Raw genomic sequence first — 13,339 nt, 5'->3', positions numbered from 1 at the left:
AACAAACACCTATCGGCCCTCGTCCGCGATCGAATAAGAGGTTATGTTCGATCCTGCTCAAACAAATACCTACCGGCACTCAGCTGCAATTTAAAAAAAGGTTATGTTTGACCCTGCTTGAACAAATACCTACTGGCCCTCGACCACGATCTAATAAGAGATTATATTTGATCCCGCTCATACAAACACCCACCGGTCCTCGGGCATATTTTAATGAAAGGTTATGTTCGACCCCGATCGAACAAACACCTCTCAGCCCTAGGCTGTGATCTAACGAAAGGTTATGTTTGACCTCACTCGAAAATGCACCTACCGGCCCTCGGCCGCATCTAACGAAAGGTCATGTTCTACCTCGCTCGAACAAACGCCTATCGGCCCTCGTCATCGCTACCTTCGCCTTCAGGATATGCAGCTTCATACCAGACATTCTCCTCGAGCCGGTCTACACCCTTATCCCCCTCGTCCTCACTGGCCTTAGTCGTAGCGGGATCATACCCACAAGTGACTCGAGCTTCACGAGCCTTAACACGAGCATTTTTTAGGGCAGCCTCAAAAACGGATCTCGCCACATGCAAATCTCGAAATACATCTAAGTGACCCTTGGCATGAATCCACTCCTCATACAACTCCCGAGGAACATCAGGAAAATCTGAAGTATGGGAAGAGGATGGCTGCACTAGTAATCAGGCCTTCTCGGCATCAAGAGCAACAACTAGATCGTAACGGCCAGAAGTCTCTTTCTCCAGCTCTCCAATCATCTCATCGAGTCGCTCTTCTTTAAGCTTTGCCATTTCTAAGTCATTTGCCCACTCGGAACGGAGAGTCCAGATCACCACCTCAAGAGACTCTACCTTCCTCAAAGCCTCTAACCGAGCGGACTCCGCCTTCTCTAGATCCTCTGCCTTCTCGGCGACCTCGCCACTTAGAGTCTCTGCCCTGAATTGACAGTCCTCAAGCTGGGCACGCAACAAAATCTCCTAAGCTTGGAGATCGCTGCACTGGGCTTCAACCCCTTGTTGAGCTCAAGCTCTTCCTCTTTGATCCTTAACGTCACCTCCAGGACGCTGCATTTCCCCACCATCCGCACCAGCTCCTCTTCCCTGGCCTTCAAGTACTCCCTCAGTCGGCACACATCACCGCCCTCACGAAGCTGACACCGAAGCTCCCAGTACTTCTCAAGGACTCTGAAGTACTTGTCGTTCAACTTCACATAGATATATTTATGCCTATTCTCCCTATGAGCACTCTCAATTTCTAAGACGACTGTATACAAAATGAACACAAAAAGTTAGACTGTAAAAGAATAAAACCAAAAGAAAATAGCTAACACTGAATGTACTTACCTGAAGGGTGAGGCCGGCAATGTTATTCAACAGGTTGTTGTCATTCATATCCTTGAGGGTCGTACCCTTAACTTCAAAACTAAGAGAGATAAGGGAAGGGATAATCTGCTGGATATTCACAAGAAGATTACTGTCCATCAGGATCGTAATAGTCCTTGAACCCCCCTCCAACCTCACTTCAAGCTGAGTAAGCCCCTCGTCGGTCATCCTCATCTCATCTACATCCATGTTGGAATCAAATCCAATATCCTCCTCTCCAACAGCCTTATTCTTATCATCAGTCGAAAGAGGTACATCCGCCGCAACACCGGAAGATGAGGCCTCTTCGTGTCTTGGAAGAACAGGGTAGCCACGGTCCATCACGCCTTCGACCGTAGCTCCCTCAGGTCGTATGTCCGTATCCACAAAACAAATAGTCTTTGTACTAGCCTCTCGGCTCTCCCTGATATGCATTGTGGCCGTCTCCCGAAGGACAAAGCCTCAGTCTCCCACATCGGTGTCGCCGACATCCACGACCCTCCTCTTACGAGGCATCAAATCCCTATCACCAGGAAAAGTCTCATCATCCTCATCAATAAGACGGTACAAGGAAGAAGTAGAGGTTTCCGCAGCCAAAGTCTACACGATACAAGAAGGGATAGATTCAGACGTAGCCACTGGAGGGACTGGGACACGAACAGAATCAACCGTATTCAAAGAAGGGGCGGGAGCCAAGGAAGTAGTAGCTTTTCTTTTTGGGAATGACGGTGTGGGAGCTTTTGACCTCCTCGAAGATCCCCTGGCCGAAGCTACGAAAACACAAGGAAAGGGGAAAGTCCGCAAAGGTAAAATAAGAAAAGAAGAGAGAATGAAAACACCATGATAGAAATAACTTACCAGTTGAAGGGAGAGAAGGACCAAACTTCTTGAAGAAACCTGACCACTCACGAATCCCTACGATGTGAGGGAGGTGCCGACCAACCCAATCAGAAATATGTTCGACCAAAGGATGAGGCGAGGTTTTAGCTGCACGAGAAAATGATAAGAGGTCAAAGACCATAACCGAGCATGGGAGATAAATTAGATACCTACAAACAAGGAAATTAGGTACTTACGAGTACAATTCCAAGCCTCAGTAAAACCGTCAACATTGGCCACCACGTCCTTGGTTCTGATGAAGAAGAAGTTGAACCAAAATTGGCGGTTGGCTTTGTCATCCATATTCACAACCAAGAACTTACCTCCTCGATGGTGAAGATTCAACATCATCCCCATATAAAGCTAGGGGCGAACAGATGTATTAAATGTCGAAGTGTGAGTTCGACTTCGGCTAGCTCGGCTGTCACAGCCCGACTTGTCGTTTTAAAATTTTACGCCTTGTTTAGTGACTTAAGGTCTCGAGCAGCTTCGCAATATATATTATGACCCGTGGGTGTGGTTGAGTTTGATTTACTGAAGATTCAGAATTAAATTAAAAGAACAATCCTTAATTTGAAGCTTAAATGGAAAGAGTTGACCAAAGAGTTGACTTTTGAGAAAACGACACAGGAATGGAATTTTGATGATGTCAATAGCTTCTTATGGTGATTTTGGACTTAGGAGCGTGTCCGGAAAATTTTTTGGAGGTCCGTAGTGGAATTAAGCTTGAAATGCCGAAAGTTGAATTTTTGGGAAGTTTGACCGGAGGTTGACTTTTTGATATCGAGGTCGGAATCCGATTCTGGAAATTTGAATAGGTCTGTTATGTCATTTATGACTTGTGTGCAAAATTTGAAGTCATTCCGAATTGATTTGATGTGTTTCAGCACAAGATATATAATTTGAAAATTCAAAGTTCATAGATTTTGATTTGAGGTGCGATTCGTCATTTTGATGTTGTCTGATGTGATTTAAGAATTTAACTAAGTTCGTATGATATTTTAGGACTTGATGGTATATTTGATTGAGGTCTCGGGTGAGTTCAGATGCCTAACAGATCGAGTTTGGATTTGGAGGAGGAGCTGAAGCAGCTGGGCATCTGGTATGATCGCACCTGCACGAAAAAGGGCCGCAGGTCCGAGCTCGCAGATGCGAGGAATTAGTCGCGAAAGCAGAAAATGCATGGGATGGCCAGGCACCGCGGGTGCGAAAAATCTTTCTGCGGGTGTGAAGTCGCGGGTGCGAAGAATTTTACCGTGGGTGCGAAGCCGCAGGTGCGAAGAAATTATCGCGGGTGCGAAAACCCCTGTGCAACACAAAAATAGAGGGGTTCCGAGCTTTTGCCATTTTTGGGCATTTCAAGCTCGGGTTGGGTGATGTTTGAGCAAGGTTTTCACGGGAAAACTTGAGGTAAGTCCCTTGTGATCATTTCTACTCTATAATATTAAATTATCATCGAATAATCCGATTAGATTACATATTTTTGAGGTGTAAATCGGGGGTTTGAACTTAGGGATTTGAAAACGAAAATTTAAGATTTGGAGGTCGAGTTGTTATTGGAATTCGATAAAATTGGTATGGTTGAACTCGTATCGGAATGGGTGTTCCGATTTCATGAAAATTTTGTCGGGTTCCGAGGAGCGGGTCCTGCTTTTTCTTTTCTTTTTTAAAGCAACTATACCACTAGGCAGTACTTGCCTAGTGGTTAATATATAAATAAAATCCCAAAATGGGTCCAAAGCTTACAAGATGTCCAAACCAAAATAGAAGTTGCATGAAGCTACTAGCTATTAAAAAGATAGACAAGCTAAAATCTAATGAACTAGCTATTACAACATAATAAGTTGAATGCTTCCTTCTCCTGTCAGTGTATGTGAATCCAATTGCCATTAGCAAATACCAAGAAGCACTTATCAAGCTCTCACCAGGCACCAGGGTATACTATCCATAGGCTAAAATGAATTCCAAACATCTCCACCACAGAGTTGAAGCCAGCATAGTCTTCCAATTGTAGCTACTATATGATCTCCATATCTAGTGAACTGATTTTGTCCGAGGATTAATCATGTGCTCACTCATCAAAATTAATGTGTAGAAGAGGAGCCTGGCTTTAGGCAGGCTTTGCAAGGCAAAAGCCAGGCTTGGGCTGGCTTTAAGCAAGCTTTGCAAGGAAAAAGACATGCTTGAGCTGGCTTTAGGCAAGCTTTGCAAGGCAAAAGCCAGGCGTGAGCTGGCTTTAGGCCGGCTTTGCAAGGCAATAGCCAGAAATGAGCTGGCTTTAAGCAGCCTTTGCAAGGTAAAAGCCAGGCTTGGGCTGGCTTTAAGCAGGCTTTGCAAGGCAAAAGCCAGGCTTGAGCTGGCTTTAGGCAGGCTTTTCAAGGCAAAAGCCCGACATGAGCTGGCTTTAGGCCGGCTTTGCAAGGCAATAGCCAGAAATGAGCTGGCTTTAAGCAGGCTTTGCAAGGCAAAGGCCAGGCTTTGAAACTGTGCCTTTTTGTGATCTTGTAGGCTCGGATCCTTCCCTACTAGAACCTTTAATGTAGACATCATTCTAAACATTGCTAAACCATCCTCAGATTGAGCATGAAAGCATGCTAATACCACTAAGAAATGATTCAACAATCTCCAGAAATACCATATGATGGATTCATCATTTTCCTTAGCATTTGGACATATCAGAAGTAGGATAAATTGTACCATCCCACACCTACTTATCGCATTTTTTCTATACACTATCAAAGAACCCCCCATAATGAGCATGAGACCATGCTAATACCATTGGAAAGTACCTTAATAGCATACTGAATGAGACAAAGAAACATGCAGAATTGTGCAGAGTCCAATCCTGTGAAGCCATCAGTCTGGGGTTCTTCTCTTTGCTATCCTAACCCTAAAGTTAGGTGATTGAGATTTGTCTAGATTGATCAACCTCCTCCATGCACTAGGAAGTTCAGAGAATGAATGAAACTCAGATGTACCTGCAAAAGAAAACACAATGTTAGCTATAAAATCCGCCACTGAGTTGCCTTCTCTGAACACATGTTGAAAGATCACATTGAAGTTGTCCTTCATCTCTATAATTTTCTTCACATCCTGTGCAATTACCCAAGGAGGATCCCATTCCCCTTTTATCACCTTCTTCATCACCAATGAATCAGTCTCCAATATGAGAGGGTGAAGATCATGCTCCACATAGTATTCCAACCCTTGAAGAATAGCCTTAGCTTCAGCTACCACATTAGTTGTCACTCCCAAGTCAACTGCCCTAGCATACACCACATCACCTTCAACATCCCTCACACAAAAGCCTAGGGAGCTCGGTCCAGGATTGCCCTTTGAGGCTCCATCAGTATTACATTTGTACCAACCATGACAAGGAAGCTGCCATGTTACTCTTGTAGTGATCAATATAGGTTTATATCCTTCATAGTATTGAATCATATCTGGGCATAACAATGGAATATTAGTCATCCAAGCATACCTTACCCTTGCCAGTTGATGCAATGTCCTATTTATCTCATGAATCACCATATTTATGGACACTGAACCCCCATGTTTACCTGCATTTCTTCTCTTTTAAAGATCCCAAGTAATGATAGCTGGTACTTCTTGAAATAGTGGCTTTAATTTTGGACAACACTGAGCATACCACCAATGCCTTATAATCTGCTTCAATTGAATCAATTGCACAGTAATTCCAGCAGCCCCCATGAACAAGTTCTATACCTTAGAGGCAGTATGACTTGTGACAAATATATGCTCAATGGATTCCTCTTGGGGCTGCTGACAACACCAACACCTCGACATCACCATTTTCCCTTGCCTCCTCTACATGTCATCAGTGGCTATGTTCTGCCTCCACAATCTCCACAAGAAGAAGGATATCTTGAATGCCAAACCTTTAATCCACATTAACTTGAATTCCTGATTAGGATCAGCCATATGCCTTAATATTTGCCAAGCCCTGCTAACACTGAACTTGCCTGAAGGAGTTGGCATCCAATATGGCCTATCCCGATATCCCTCACTGCCTTCATAATACACATTTAGCCTTATATGTTCTGCAATTTCCTCATTGAAAGTTTGATCTAGCAGCTGATCACCCCATGCTTCCCCTTGCCGCAGTTCTGCCACCTCTTGAAGATCTTCATTGATTGGAAAGTCTTCAGGTAATACGTGATAAAGTGCACCCAATCCAGTCCAATTTTCATGCCAAATATTAGTGGTTCCACTCTTCAATTCCCATAAGATCTCATGTTCTACTTCTTCCCTAGCATTCAGTATTTGTCTCCAAACATGAGACCCTCCCCTAAAATGCACCACTGTTGGTAGCTCCTTCTTGCAATACTTATTCCACATGAAATTAGACCACAAAGATTTTGTGGTCCTAAACCTCCACCATAGTTTAGCAAACAGTGCGCTTGAGACATCATGTAAGGACCTAAAACCTAGGCCCCCTTCCTCTTTAGGAAGGCAAAGATTTTTCCATGAAGCCCAGTGTCTGCTTCTCCCTTCTTCCTTTGTGCTCCAAAATAACCTATCAAAAGTCTTATGTAGATGCTCCAGGATGTTGTTTGGTGGATCAAGGACTGATAACATGTGAACTGGCATACCCTTCACAGATTTTGATTTGAGGTGCGATTCATCATTTTGATGTTGTCTGATGTGATTTAAGAATTTGACTAAGTTCGTATGATGTTTTAAGACTTGATGGTATATTTGGTTGAGGTCCCGGGGGGCCTCGAGTGAGTTCGGATGCCTAACGGATCGAATTTGGATTTGGAGGAGGAGCTGAAGCAGCTGGGCATCTTGTATGATCGCACCTGCGAGAAAAAGGGTCGCAGGTGCGAGCTCGCGGATGTGAGAAATTAGTCGCGGAAGCGGAAAATGCATGACCGCGGGTGCTAAAACAAATTCTGCGGGTGCGAAGAATTTTACCGCAGGTTCGAAGCCACGGGTGCGAAGAATTTTACCGTGGGTGCGAAGCCACGGGTGCGAAGAATGTTACCGCGGGTGCGAAGCTGCAGGTGCGAAGAAATCACCGCGGGTGCGAAACCCTTGGGCAATACAAACAGAGAGGGGTTCCGAGCTTTTGCCATTTTTGGGCATTTCAAGCGCGGGTTGGGCGAGGTTTGAGCAAGGTTTTTACGGGAAAACATGAGGTAAGTCCCTTGTGATCATTTCTACTCCATAATATTGAATTATCATCGAATAATCCGATTAGATTACATGTTTTTGAGGTGCAAATCGGGGGTTTGAACTTAGGAATTTGAAAATGAAAATTTAAGATTTGGAGGTCGAGTTGTTATTGGAATTTGATAAAATTTGTATGGTTGAACTCGTATCAGAATGGGTGTTCGGATTTCATGAAAATTTTGTCAGGTTTCGAGGAGCGGGCCCCGCGTTGACTTTTATTGATTTTTTGGAATAAATTTTTAAGTCGACGTATTATTATCCGGAATTATTTTTGATGAATTTTAATGAAGTTATACAATTAATTTGGTTAGATTTGAGCATTTCGGAGGTCAATTCAAGCAAGAAGACGATTTTGGAATATCGGCATAACTTCAAAAAAGTAAGTGTCTTGCTTAACCTCGAATGAGGGAATTACCGCTTAGGCATCGAGTCTTATGTACCATTTGTGAAATGTGAAAAGCTGTGTACGCAAGGTGACGAGTACGTACTCGGGCTTATATGTGTAAATTTTTATTGGATTGAAGTCTTAGGCATTATTGTGTAGTAAATTGGGTAACCGTGGATAATTATTAAATCATCTGTTTGCCATGCCTAAATCCTTGTTGTTGAATTTGTTTTTATATGACAATTTGATGAAATTATTACTTGTATATTTAGGTGAATTTCGTGAGTTTGATGGTTAATATTTCTTGGAATTTTATTTCATTATGGATTTTCCCTCTGTAAATAATTAATTAAGCAAGGTTAAGAAGAAGTGTTAATATAATTATCTAAATTTGCATTAATGAAGGCCTTGCTTTATGCTGAGTAATTTCTATCTCTATTGATTGTTTTTGGGTGTTATATACATTGTCTGGAGCCTTGGGATATTTGTTGTGAAATTAATTAATTTTGTTATATCTTTGGAATTTGGTTGTGGCCATTGGGCAAATTGTGATATGAATTGATTTTATTATGTTGCCGTGATAATTTTTCGTATAAATTATTGTGTTGTGTGAGTTATTATTTTGGGGAGATAAGGGTGGCATTTCACCGTTGATATTATGTGTGTATAAGGGTGGCATTTCACTGTTGTTGTGTTTGTTGGAATATCGTCTGGGCGGAGCGATAAGGGTGGCTATAGGAGCGATAAGAGTGGCTATTGATATTGTCTGGGCGGAGCGATAAGGGTGGCTATAGGAGTGATAAGGGTGGCAATAGGAGCGATAAGGGTGGCTATTGTTAGGGACGATATGTGATGATGTGGGGTTGTGGTGTTGATGATTTTCATGTGATGTTGTGATTTTTTTGTGTTTATTTTTATACCTTGTGCAATTTGTCTTGTTGTTGGCAAATTGATAACAATCTGATTTATGTTGAATTTGAGAGCCTGTGGTTATTGCCAGGCGGATTGTAAAATAAAATGTGGGCACGAGGTGCCGTGAGTAAATAATGAGGATATTTGGCACGTGAATTGTCCGTGCAGTTGTGATATGAAATGTGGGCACGAGGTGCTGTGATGAAATGATAATGATATTTGGCACGTGAATTGTCCATGCAGTTGAGATATGAAATGAGGGCACGAGGTGCCGGGGAAATATGATGATTTAAATATGGGCACGAGGTGCCGTGAAAATATGAAAAATGGGTTGAGACCAGTGTTTACGAAAAATATGAAAAGGGGCTGAGACCCGTATTTTTATGATTTTGAAATGAGGTGTCATATGGTGACTCTTTAATCGAAAGAATTATATTCAAAATATTTATTTGAAAGGATTTTTATTCAAGAAGAATTGTATTTGAAAGGTATTTATTCGACGAAATTATATTTGAAAAAGAGTTTTATTCGTAAGAATTATATGTGAAAGATATTTAATTGAAAAACTTGATTTAACTGGGTGTAATTGTATTTATTAATTGTTGAGCGATATTAAATGGTGATTTTATTGTCTTATTGTGCATATCAGTGGTTGTTTTATGTTGCCTTGATGTTATTTGTTTCATATTATTTTGTATATTATATTGCACAGGTTATTAGACTAGTGAGTATCTTGACTGTACCTCGTCTCTACTCCATTGAGGTTAGTCTTGATACTTACTGGGTACCGACCGTGGTGTACTCATACTACACTTTTGCATATTTTTGTGCAGAGTCAGGTATTGGAGATATCGGACTTGAGCAGAGTTAAAGCGGGATCGTAAGAATTCAAGGTAGAGCTGTTTGGTCGTCGCAGTCCCTTGGGGTCTTTTCATTTCATTGTACTGTTAATTTTTGATCAAACAACATTGCATATTCGGTCCTCGTGATCATTCCATATATTCAGTTAGAGTTCGTGACTCGGTACTACCAGTCTTGGGAGGTTGTATTTTTTTTTATATTTGTTCCGTTGTTAGTTTTGATTACTTATTTAATTCAAAAAAAATGGCTTTAAAAACGTAACTGAAATCGGCTTACCTAGCCTTAGAGCTTAGGTTCCATCACGACGCCTGTGGTAGAATTTTTGGGTCGTGACATCGGCAAATTTGGTGAGCATCCTTATAAGTTTATAAATGTACGGCGCGAGCTGAGCTGGGCAAACGCCGTAATAACGACAAAATTCCTCCGCCAACGGAAGGAGAGCGATAGTGTAGCCGACTTGGAAGGGATAGGCGTAGAAGGCGCAGTTCCAAGAACGGTGGACCTGTACCATATCCAAGCCAGCCGGGATTAATTCAACATGATTGGGAAGGCCGAACTTAGCATTATGCTCTTCCAATTCCTTCATCGTCATCACTGATCGAAAGGTCCCGGGGTCAGCTTCAGGTAATTTGGTGAAATCGAATCTGGAATCAGGGCTACGAGGAATTATCTCCTCCACCGTTGGGAAGGTTTTATCCTCAACAGCGGCAAGAACACTCTCCTCATGAGGGGGATACACCACTGCCAAGGGGGGCACATGACTCCCCTCACCAGACTCAGAAGTATAAGAAAGAGAGGTATCAAACAAGGAAAAGCTAAGAACAATACGAATCACTTGAATAGAGAAGATAAGTTCGAAGGAAGAAGAGAGCAAGATAAAAATATGGGATTTCGAAACAACAGAAAACCTAAACTTCAACATCGCATCTCAATACCTCTATTTATAAAGGTCTTGGCACTAGGACCGAAAATAGCTCAGCATTACTGGCACAGGAATCAAAGCGACAAGTTCAATTAGGGGTCACACGCGAAACAAAGCAATGCATCGGGAATACGCATCATAATGACGCATGACATAATGACATCATCCTAACTCGTGGATAACATAGTTTCAGCGAATTGCCCGGGAAAATCGAAGCATTTGAAATATGCGGCCCGCGATGGGCCACGCTGCCAGTTCACCCCAACCACCACTACATGTATAGCTCGCTCGATTGTGTCGACCACATAGAACCAGATCCGCTCATCGAACCCACCTGAAGCTGGCCTCAATAAGCGAAAGGACTAACTGTATGGGTCAAAATTCGTGTTTAGAATATTCAAGCCAAAATAGTACTAAGGGAAGAGTTCCCAAGTCTTCATTTAGCAAAATGGTCCGAGGAGCAGCGAAGTATGTGGTCGAAGAGTCAACGAGAGCCGTAGTCGAGGTGTCAACAAGGGTCGAGGCCGAGGTCCGTTGACAGAGTTATAACGGCTAGTTTTCAAGATAGGATATTAAAGAGAATATTCTAGTAGATATTCTCTACACTTGTACTATTATGGTTTCTTAGGAACATGTTCCCTATAAATAGAAAAAGAGATAATGATAGGGGACATGTGATATTCATTTGTAAATAACACACTTTGACTTAAGAATCGGATCTCACTTGCTAAAATACAAATATCACATTTTCACTGAAATTTTTGTCTTTATTTTTTCACTAGATCTGAGAATAACTAAAATATTCAACGGATTGTCTATCATTCATCATTGTTAGAAAGAACATCCACTTATTTCATCCTTTCTTGGGTGACTCATTCCTTTTATATACTTAGATGTCATTTATTGTTGTTCATTATCATTGAATGCTACATTATTACTTCCGATTTCTGGAATATTTATTGTATGCCACTACCACTGTTCGACCAGATCTACGTAATATTTGTTGCTTCTTTAAGAACTTCATCTAGGGATATTATTGTTAGCTAAGATTAATCCTTATTCATATTAATTTAATTATTTGAACCAAGATCTATACTTTTTAGCCAAACACCATCTTCATTATACTAAGCGAGTTACTTCTTTTTCAAACTATCATCTTTTTATTCGCTTGTTTCTTTATAATGGTAATGTCTAGACCCGGTTTGCGCACCTGACTGTTCTATTAGAATACCAGCTACATATCGCCAACAAATTTATCGAATAACTCTACCTATCGAGGCTTAAGCAAATGGAAAGAAATCACCTAGTATTTTTTGCCTCCGTGGGGATTTGAATTGATACTTTATAGTTCTACTTCCACTTCATTGACCACTAGACCATTAGAGTATTATTAATTTATTTCGTCCTTCGAAGCTTTAAGAGTATGATCAATGTATGTATCTTTTATGAGTAAGTTATTAATTTCTATGAATCTTTTGTTATAGACACTTTCTATATGCATATTTCAAGTTATTAATTTAAGTTTTCAGTCTCAGACTTTAGATGGGATGGATGATCCACAAGATCATTTGGCGAGGTTCATCCCTCAGCGTGGAGATCTTTCTGGAAATAAAAACTTATTTTGTTGAGGCAATTTCCCTCGTCGCTTACCTGTATTTTTCTTGGTATACCCACTTGTGTGCCTCCTAATTTTGTAAAGTCCTTGGAGCATGTGCGATTACAGGATCCTTGTCAATAAAAAAGTCAGTCACTTATTCTTTATCTTATGTTAAAAGGTCTGGACTCAAAGAGGGAGTCGATTCACGTACTTCATCATTTCCTGGGTCGTTATCGCATTTCCCCGGTTCATGGTATGGTTTCTTTCTCTAATAAGAAAATCCCGGTGTGAACTCCCCTAATGATTTTACTCCAGCATATGTAACAAGATTGTTAATTGAAAAGGAGAAATTAGCTAGCACAAAGCTGGTGCTAAGTCTCTACAAGTATAAGGAAGTTTTCAGTCTTAGGCTTAATATTATTAATAATATTTTTTACTACAAATGACACATTTCTAAATTCTCCAGGGTGTTGCTAGAGACATCCATGGTTAATATATAGGGTAAGGCTCTATCCGGATTTAAAAAGTTTTTGGAAAAAGTTCACTGAAATCTGAAATAACCGTGTTTATTCTCAAAACTGTATTTATTTTCTGGAAACCATAGCTAAAATCTTCTTGCTCTATTATTCCTCTAGAGATTGTGCTACTGCTCATTTTTATTACTCCCATGCTTTTCTCTTTACCCCTAGCGGGTGTCTTCCTGATATTCACTAATATTTGTTCACTAATATTTGTGGTTACTAATTTGATTGAGTATATAGTAATTATTCTTTTGCCGCTGCTTTGGAGTAACAGTCTTTTAGCATGTGCAGTTCATTAACTATAGGAAACAAGGTCTTACCTTTAGATTCTTGTTGTAGTTTCACATCTCTTTCACTGGTGATTTCAGGTCCATGGAATAGACTATCTTGTTATTCTGACTAGAGATTATCTTTTTGCTCCTTCATTTGTGTATATCAACCGAAGTGTGATTACCATCTATTATTAATTTTTCTTTTTGTTTCCTTTTTCTGATGGCCTATTGATAGAAGATTGTTCTTTTGATGACTTAGTTACTCTCATTTAGGTGTCTCCATGATACAATATTTGTCCTTTCATCACTTCCTGATTTGCTTCTCTATTGTAGAGAATGGATGTAATGGACAGATTACTTACGTGTATTGTAAAGCGGGAAGGGGAGGAGCACAACCGTTGTGATTTGTTACGTGGTAGCTTCCTTTGGCTAA

General features: G+C 41.0%; 1 pseudogene; it reads left to right on the top strand.

The window, feature by feature from the left end:
• Positions 1-13,339, top strand: part of LOC138897997 (phosphatidylglycerophosphate phosphatase PTPMT2-like) — a 75,978-nt pseudogene that overhangs the window by 60,147 nt on the left and 2,492 nt on the right.

This window comes from Nicotiana tomentosiformis, chromosome 8, assembly GCF_000390325.3.
Source record: "Nicotiana tomentosiformis chromosome 8, ASM39032v3, whole genome shotgun sequence".
Taxonomy (NCBI): Eukaryota; Viridiplantae; Streptophyta; class Magnoliopsida; order Solanales; family Solanaceae; genus Nicotiana; species Nicotiana tomentosiformis.
Note: the sequence above shows the minus strand (reverse complement) of the source record. Positions and strands in the feature narration are given on the sequence as shown.